Genomic DNA, 8372 nt, shown 5'->3' with positions numbered 1-8372 from the left:
AATCAGGCTGTTTAGAATGGGTCAAGCTGGTTTTCACTAGGGTCTTTTATCTTCTTTATCAAACGAAATTTCTCACTCAAGGGTTCTGTCAACATAGGAAGCTAGAACTGGGGGAAATACCTGCAGGAAAATGGTTACATACTTGCTGTCAGGAAGACATTACTGCAACCGAAGTCAAAGTTCCTGAAATAGAAACTGCTATTTATTTCTACTCATTGTCTATCTGGGTGTTTTGCGGGGGCGTCCTTTTCTGAGCGGTAGAACAAAGTTCTGGGAGCACCCTGATTTACAGTAGTTGTTTTTAGTCTTTAGAAAGGTTCATTGCAGGTGGGAGAAAATGTTGGGAGGACTAAAGACTATGAAATGCAAGAAGAAATGAAGATGGAAATAATTTTATTCCCAACAATTCCTCTCCATTCTAACTTGTGCCTCTGCATCGCAGTGTGGAGTTACTGAGTGTGTCTTCCAGATGAAAATCTCTCCATACTCAGAGCTGATGTCACTTGTCCACACGGGACATGTGGACATCCTTATGACAGATGTTTCCTGTATTTCTGAATTAATATATGTAAAATATTTGGAAAAGTGACTGGCAAATAATATGCGTCACGGAAACGTTAGGGTTGATGTTGTTGTTGTTATTGTTATTATTATTATTCAGGCTCATCTCCCTAGCTAGGTATAAATTCCTTGTAAAGGAAGATCTAGTCGTCCTTCTCGTCCTTAATAACTTGTTAACGTGATTAGGACCTTGGACAAGTCGCTTACTCTTCGCAAGCTCTGGTTGCACCACAAAAGATTGCTTGTCAAGTACGATTTGGGTCCACGAACACAATTTGGCACCCACTGTTTATAAGCTACTGCCCTGCGTCCTACGCCCTTTTTATAGTAAAAGTATTAAATGAACGTGAAGTCAAATGTAGGAGCGACACCGGAGAAGCAATGATCTCTACCGTCCTGCCTTGACACGCGGTGTGGGAGAGACTCCTAGGCGATCTCCACTCCCTGCCATCCCCCTGCTACTTTGCAACAACGCTTTCTGCTCCGCCCCGTGCCTGGACTCCACTCGCGCGGAGGGGAAGGATCCCGGTTTCAGCGTCTGGATTGGGACATCTGGGTGCACCGGAGATGCGAGGCTGCTGTGCGAGGGTCGCCGGGAGCAGGTCCGGTCGGCGCCCGGCCCGCCCCACCGCCCCTGCTCCCGGCTGCCCAATCAGGGCGCAGCTCGGGCGCGAGCTGCGGCCAATCAGGAGCGGCGGGAGCGGCGCCGGGAGCTGGCGGGCGCAGAGCGAGCTCAGACTGTGAAGCGGGCGGCGGGGCTGACTGGGAGGGAGGGCGGCGAGAGCCTCACTGCGGACTGGAGCCCTGGGCCAGCGCAGCCCGCTTTGCCGAGGCGACCTTCCAGCCGACTCTCTGGAACCTGCGGGCGGCGTCACAGGTAACCGAGCCCGCGCCCCGCACGGGGAGGGTGAGCGTGCCCGGGGAGAGGGGCCCCGCAGGTGGAGCGGGCGGGGGGCGACTTGGCCGCTAGGTCCTAGCGCCGCTGGCGCTGCCCGAGCCCCTAGCGCCCTGACGCCTACCTCGGCCGGAGACCCCGGGAGACGCGTTTCCACCAGCCGCCGCCGTCCAGGGGTGAGAGGGAGTGAGGTGAGTCGGCCTAAGGCGGGCGGGGGTGGACAAGACACCTGCGACACCCACACTCATACACAGACGCTGTTTGCCAGTGGGCGTCTTCCCCGAGATCTGAGTCCCCGCGACGTCTTCATTGGCTTGAGTAAGGGAGGCGACAACAGGTGTACTTGCGGACGGTGCTTTTCTCCCCCAACACCCCCCCCCCCGTCCCCCTGCGCCAGAAATCCCGGTTTGGCATTCTGCCCCACCTTCGGGCTGTCCGGAGACAGGACCCCAGCCTGGCCTCTCAGGCGCGCTGCCCGCTGGACAGCGCCCAGAGGCGGCCTGGACCCGGCGGACCCGGGCTTTGGATGGAGTTTCCTCCTCGCGTTGCCAAGCAATTTGCAGGACACCGGCCTCTCACTGAGATGAAGAGAGTTGATGTGGTGTGTGTGTGTGTGTCCGTGTGTTGCAGCCTCTACTAAAAGGAGCTGCCCGAGGGCTGTGAGTGAATCATTAACTGTGCTCTTGTGCAGCTGGTGGCTTCTGCCTGTCTCTTTTTCTCTTAGGCAGGTCCTTCGTGCTCTGTGTGCCTCACTCTTCTAATCTGTAAAGCACGACAATGCTTTTACCTGCCTGATAGAGTTGTTTTGAGGAGTAAATGAGCCAATGCTGAAAAACACTCAGGACAGCGCTAAGTACTCAATAAACGCTGGCTCTTAGGATTTATTACACGGAGTGGATGGTCTTTTAAAGAGTAAATCAGACGTGTCCAAACCGGCCCAGTGACTATTTGGAGCTCCGAACAGCTTTTTACACTTGAAAGGGAAAAATACTGTTAATAATGTTAAGGATGGTATCATTTAAAGGTCCTGGGATTAAAAAAAAAACCAAAAACCTTCATTGGAATGGTGAGAGAGATAAATGGATTCCAATTAGTATCAGAAAACTTTGTAACATTTGAAAAAAATGGTATGAATGTTCTGTGAAAAGAATATCATGGTACTTTGTTCAATCTTTCATTAATATCGCTGATTTGGGGGGAAACTGTGAAGGTTCTTATACTTCCTACTCCTCCCTTAAACAAGTAAAGTTTAAAAGGAGAGAGAGAGAAGAAAAGAACAAACAGCCCAACCACACAACAGAATGCCAGCAGCTCATAGAAACCCAAAGTTGCACTTCCCACTTTAGGCGATTTTTTTCCCCCGTTTTCTACCTAGGTGGTCTGGTTCAGTTCTTTGCCACTGTGTCACTTTCCTTGTTTAATTTGAAAAGTCAGATAAACGTTTCACTCCATGAATTTGTCTTTTTAAAAGCTAAAGTATCAATGTGTATCAGACTTGCTGGATTTCTGAGCCCTCTGCTACTTACTTGCTTCCTACCCTCTAACAAACCCAAAAGGACCTTACTAAAAATTCTCTAGGGTGATGTTAGTGGGAACCTGTCTTTTCCAGCACATTACCCGCATAACCTGGGACGTGGGGAAAGGGCACAGACAAAGGGCCCCAGTTCTCCTAGGGTCTCCAGCGCATTTGCCAGGAGGCTTAGAATAAATACATCCACTTAGAGATAGTGATTATCTTCTCAGAGGGTAAGAAGCCCACTTCCAGATGCAAATCTTTCAAGTGTCAGATTAATTCAGCAGCCTTTTCAGGTGTTGATGAGGGGACCTACTCTCTTCACCTGAGTGGGAGGATTTGAAAGCTTCGTGCTGGAGGAGGGAGAGAGACGCGTGGGGCAGGGGAAAGATTGCTGAGTTCAGAGCCAGACCCACCCCTGGTGAGAACTCTGTCTCTGTGGCTGATGGCTGGGAAACTTGGACAAGTTGCTTTGTTTATCTGAGCCAAAGTCTCTCACGTTGTAAAATGAGGACTCAAAAAAACATTTTTTTTGGACGAGTTCTAAGGATGGTGCTAATGAATAGAAAGCTCCTAGCACCGTTCCGGGCATGTAGTTATAGATCTGTAGCATGCAGAGGAGGTCCGCAAGGTGAGAATGATCAGCTGTACCTGGGAAAGAAAAAAAAAAAAAAAAGACTTTACTGAGGGCATACACTTGAGCTGAGTGTAGACTAATGAGCAGTTCTCTTGTGCAAACAGAGTTGAGGTGGGATTAGAAGGAAGGGTAGGGCAGAGGGGAGAAGTCCAGATAGAGAGGATATGGGATATCAGAAGTGCTATAATAGTCATCTTAGGCAAAATAAACAAATATCCCCCAAATCTCAGTGGCTTACAACCACCAAAGTTTATTTCTCACATATGCTGTGTGTCCAGGGTAGGTCACTCTCGGTTCTACTTCTCATCTGTCTTTATCTGGGGGTCTATTAAGGCTTAAGAAACAGCCTGTTTCTGGGACAATACTAATCTTGTTTATGGGAAAGGGAGAAAAAGAGAACATGACGGAACAGAACTATTATAGTACTTAATGTCTGCTTAGAAGTAGTAGTTCTCATGCTGTTGGCCAAGGTAAGTCACATGGCCAAAACTGATGTCAGTGGTATGGGGACTCGTAAGCCTCCTGCAAACCCGTGAGGCAGAGCTGATTAGGAGGGAAAGTGCAGAAGGAAACAAGACCAGGAAGGTGTCCTAGAGGCAGATGTTGCAGGGCCCTGGGTTGTGTGCCAGGGTTTTGGGACTTTATCCTATGGGCAGGGAACAGCCGCTGAAGGTTTTTCTTTTTTTTTTTTAATTGTTTAATTGAAGTATAGTTGATTTACAATGTTGTGTTATGCTGAAGGATTTTAAGTTGGGGTTTGGTATGATCAAATGTTCAGGCTGAGCACACATCTCTCGTAGCAAAGTGGGAAGAATGAAATAGGTGAGACTTACAGGTAAGAGATGATGAGGGCTCGGACTAACACAGCAGCCTCAGATCTCTCACTATCTGTCACATGACTTGAGTCCACTCCTAGAAGTGGCTCATTTGGCACTTGGGTGGCTTGTCTTCTTAACAAGTTTTCTCCTAAAATGGATGTCTCTCTCATCTTAAAGTCCTTATTTTATAATTGTCACCTAAAGCAGCTGTTCTCAAAGTTTAGGGTGCATTAGAATCACCTAAAGGGCTTGAAAAAACACAGATTTCTGGGCCCCACCCCCAGAATCTCTGAACCAGTAGGCCTGGGAACAAGCATTTCTGAGGGGTGCTCAGGTGATATTGCTGCTGCTGGTCCAGAGACCACACTTTGAAAACCACTGAATTAAAGGGAGAAATTAAGACATAGTTGAGGGAAAGGCCGGAATAGAATGGAAGGAGGAAAAAAATCTGGAAGGTCCCAGCATAATCCCTGTGGCAGTTTTGCTGAAGGCTGGCTCTGGCCACAAACAGTGGGGTCTGTAAGAGTGACTGAGTCTCTAGGTGTATATTGAATTGCAGATGCAATTCTCACAGTGAGGAAATGAAAAAAGCTCAGATTCTGAGAGGTAAGAAGTGTGCAAGTGCTGCTTTATCCCCTCCCTTGTGATTCTGCCCTGACTCCCTGTCAGCGAGCACATTGCCTGGTTCCAGACCTTGCACTCAAGTCGGCCAGTGTATTTCCCACCCTGATCCATCTCACTGCTTGTCATCCCAGTTCTGATATCTTTTGGAGCTGGGTTGGCCCACTGGGTGGACATTTGGCTGAATTTTAAAGTAGTCAGACCAAGAAATTGCTCTCTTCTCTTGAGGTCACGTTCACGAATAAACATCTGTACCGTATGATCATGCAAATTGTGATCAACCCCCCTAGATAAATAACCCCCTGAGAACCCAAAGTCATCCATGGTTTGGCTTATACTAATGGCTGGCGCAAGTTGTGACAGTTCCCTTATCTGTGACTCACTGCTCCTGTAATGAGAGAGCATTCCTGTAATGAGAGAGCCTTCCAAGATCAGACGTTAAGGAGAAAATATGTTGGCGTGTACAACGTGACAGAAGAAATAAAGCATCGTGAGGGTTTGTTTTCTTTTTGCTGTATTTTTCTCAATCTTGGATGTGACAAAAGTTTGAACTCTACTGGGGTCTAGATAATCAGTGATATGCCTGCCCAACAGACACCATGTGAATGAATGAAATACTTTCAGGGTCAACATTTTGAGTGCTAGCTAGCGGGTTACAGTATTTGTTTCAAGGTGGCATGAGTGTAAAATGGTCCATTGGGGTGTTGAATATACTGGAAATTCTATGCCTATTAAATTTGTATAAAGTAAGAAATGTCATGGTGGGCCTAAGCTATAATGCGAAGTGAGTGAGATTTGAAAAGATACTTTTCCTAATAGAGATTTTTTTAAAATAAATTTATTTATTTTATTTATTTAGTTTTTGGCTGCATTGGGTCTTCATTGCTGCCTGCGGGCTTTCTCTAGTTGCGGTGAGCGGGGGCTACTCTTCGTTGAGGTGCGCGGGCTTCTCATTGCGGTGGCTTCTCCTGTTGCGGAGCGTGGGCTCTAGGCTTGCGGGCTTCAGTAGTTGTAGCGCGTGGGCTCAGTAGTTGTGGCTCATGGGCTCTAGAGTGCAGGCTCAGTAGTTGTGGTGCATGGACTTGGTTGCTCCGCGGCATGTGGGATCTTCCCGCACCAGGGCTCGAACCCGTGTCCCTTGCATTGGCAGGCAGATTCTTAACCACTGTACCACCAGAGAAGCCCCCTAATAGAGATTTGACAGACAAATGACACCTTAACGGTGTGCTCTTGGAGACGGGAGAATTCCCCAGGATTCTGGGTACCTCCAGAGGGGGGATGTGAAAGCTTGGAACCATAACCTCTGTCCAGCAGGCCTGAGGCCAACTCTGTTGGTCAGATCTGTCTGTTTCCCTGTCCAGGTAATTTTGGAAGGCCAGCTGTTTCGCCTCTTCCTGCAGGGTTGGCCTTAGTGCTACCTTCTCTTGGTCAACTGTACGGTGAACTCCTGCAGTTCCCTCAATCTCAGGTCTCCAGGAAACTTGGTCTAAAGTTTCAAAAGATGTAGCAAACAAAACCCTAGACATGAGTGAGAGCCAGTGAGGAAAGGGACACTTAAACTAGCCAGGAGGGACTTAAAACACTGATCATAGTCATTAGAAAGTGTTACTATTCACTGTTGCTTAGCATTTATCCAGAAATTTGATGTTTAAGTAACATACATATTAAATAACTAGATAACTAGTATACTCTATGTTTATTTGAATAAATGCTATAATGTATACCATATATATATTCAATGTCTAGCAATTTCTGGTGGTAGATTTCCAGTGCTATTGTTGTCTTTCTGAAATATAATAACGTAGATAGAAACAACCAAAATTCTATAGACAGATAAAAGAAGGGCAGGATTGAAAACTCTAAGTCCCATGAATCTTTTGTCCATTGTGTACACCTCTGTCACTTCAGCCAGCCCTGCACCAACGCAGACTTGTGTGCACTGAGGTGGCCTCACCAACAGGTAACAGATGGTCAATGTTCTTTACAATATTTAGTCACAATGAGGAGTGTGAAGCTACTTGGCAGATTGCTAATGGCCCAGTAAAATCTTTGGAAGGTGGCTTCATGTGAATGGCATTGAGCATCTTCTAGGTGCAAGGCTCCGAGGAAGACATCATGAGGAATTCAGAAAAGTGTAGTACTTAGTCCTCTGACACGGCCTCTAATCTGAGAGAGAAAAGGCATAATATTTACGCAAAATTAATAATAGGTACGTAACAGTGAGGCCAAGAGTAGGCATATAATAAAAGGGGGTATGCATGCTGTGAATCCAGAGATGGGATCTTTCTGAGGTTGTCCTGGACGGGAAGGCTCATGGAGGAGCAGTCGCACTAGATCGGAGGTAGAAGTAGCATTTGGGTGGAGCATTGGGGTTTAGGGAATGGACCTAAGTGATCTGTGGCTCTGCTGGTCAGCACAGGCTTGTTTAGGACTGTGATTCGACTTCTGTATCTGGAGTGAAGGGGTCAAGTAAGAGAGGAGAAGGGAAGCCTGAGCTTCTTGAGGTCTTCCTTTCTTGAGCGCCCTCGGACCATCTAATCCAAATATTCTGACGGGGGCTTCCCTGGTGGTGCAGTGGTTGAGAGTCCACCTGCCGATGCAGGGAACACGGGTTCGTGCCCCGGTCCGGGAAGATCCCACATGCTGCGGAGCGGCTGGGCCCGTGAGCCGTGGCCGCTGAGACTGCACGTCCGGAGCCTGTGCTCCGCAACAGGAGAGGCCACAGTAATGAGAGGCCCGCGCCACAACAGTGAGAGGCCCGCGTACCGCAAAAGAAAAACAAAAACAAAAACGAATATTCTGACGGCTTACAGCTCCTGACAAATTAAGCCATTTGATTCATTAGAAGATGAGTAACACTGGACTCTCATTTGACCTTCTTAACATTTCATTTTATTAGTAGGAAAGCACTTTGGAGCTAAGGATGACGCACCACTTTATCAATACAATCTAATCCTATCATAAACTCTGTCAAACTGGCAGGTGGTTGGTCTCTCTCCACTTGCAAAATGACTTGGGAAAGTCAAGTGACTTGTTTAAAGTCATGCAAGAATACCCTGGCACGTCCACATCCCTGGATCCCACCTCCCTGACATTTGGTGGTTCCCAGCGTCATTTGCTTTGCAGATCTCCATAGGGATGGTGGCTCTAAGAACTTGGGTCCTTGACATTTAGTTAAGATTTTCTCCATCTATTATTGTAGCCCATGGAGGCCCTCAACTGTAACCCCAAGAGGTCCTCGTTAATTTTAATCTGGGGATGAGATAATTACACCCTTCTCTTTCAGGCTTAATCCTGGCTCTCACTGTAAGAAAGTACCATTTCAGT

The 8372-nt window shown here is 47.4% G+C and overlaps 1 protein-coding gene across 1 annotated transcript in view; it reads left to right on the top strand.

Moving 5' to 3' along the window:
• The first annotated feature begins 1317 nt into the window (after nucleotides 1-1317).
• Nucleotides 1318-8372, top strand: part of STON2 (stonin 2) — a 151269-nt gene continuing 144214 nt past the window's right edge. Inside the window, exon 1 of the mRNA XM_030848686.2 lies at nucleotides 1318-1438. The gene's annotated coding sequence lies outside the window, so the exon portion shown is untranslated. The remainder of the gene's footprint in view (nucleotides 1439-8372) is intronic.

Source organism: Globicephala melas, chromosome 2, assembly GCF_963455315.2.
Source record: "Globicephala melas chromosome 2, mGloMel1.2, whole genome shotgun sequence".
In the NCBI taxonomy this organism is placed as follows: Eukaryota; Metazoa; Chordata; class Mammalia; order Artiodactyla; family Delphinidae; genus Globicephala; species Globicephala melas.
Note: the sequence above shows the minus strand (reverse complement) of the source record. Positions and strands in the feature narration are given on the sequence as shown.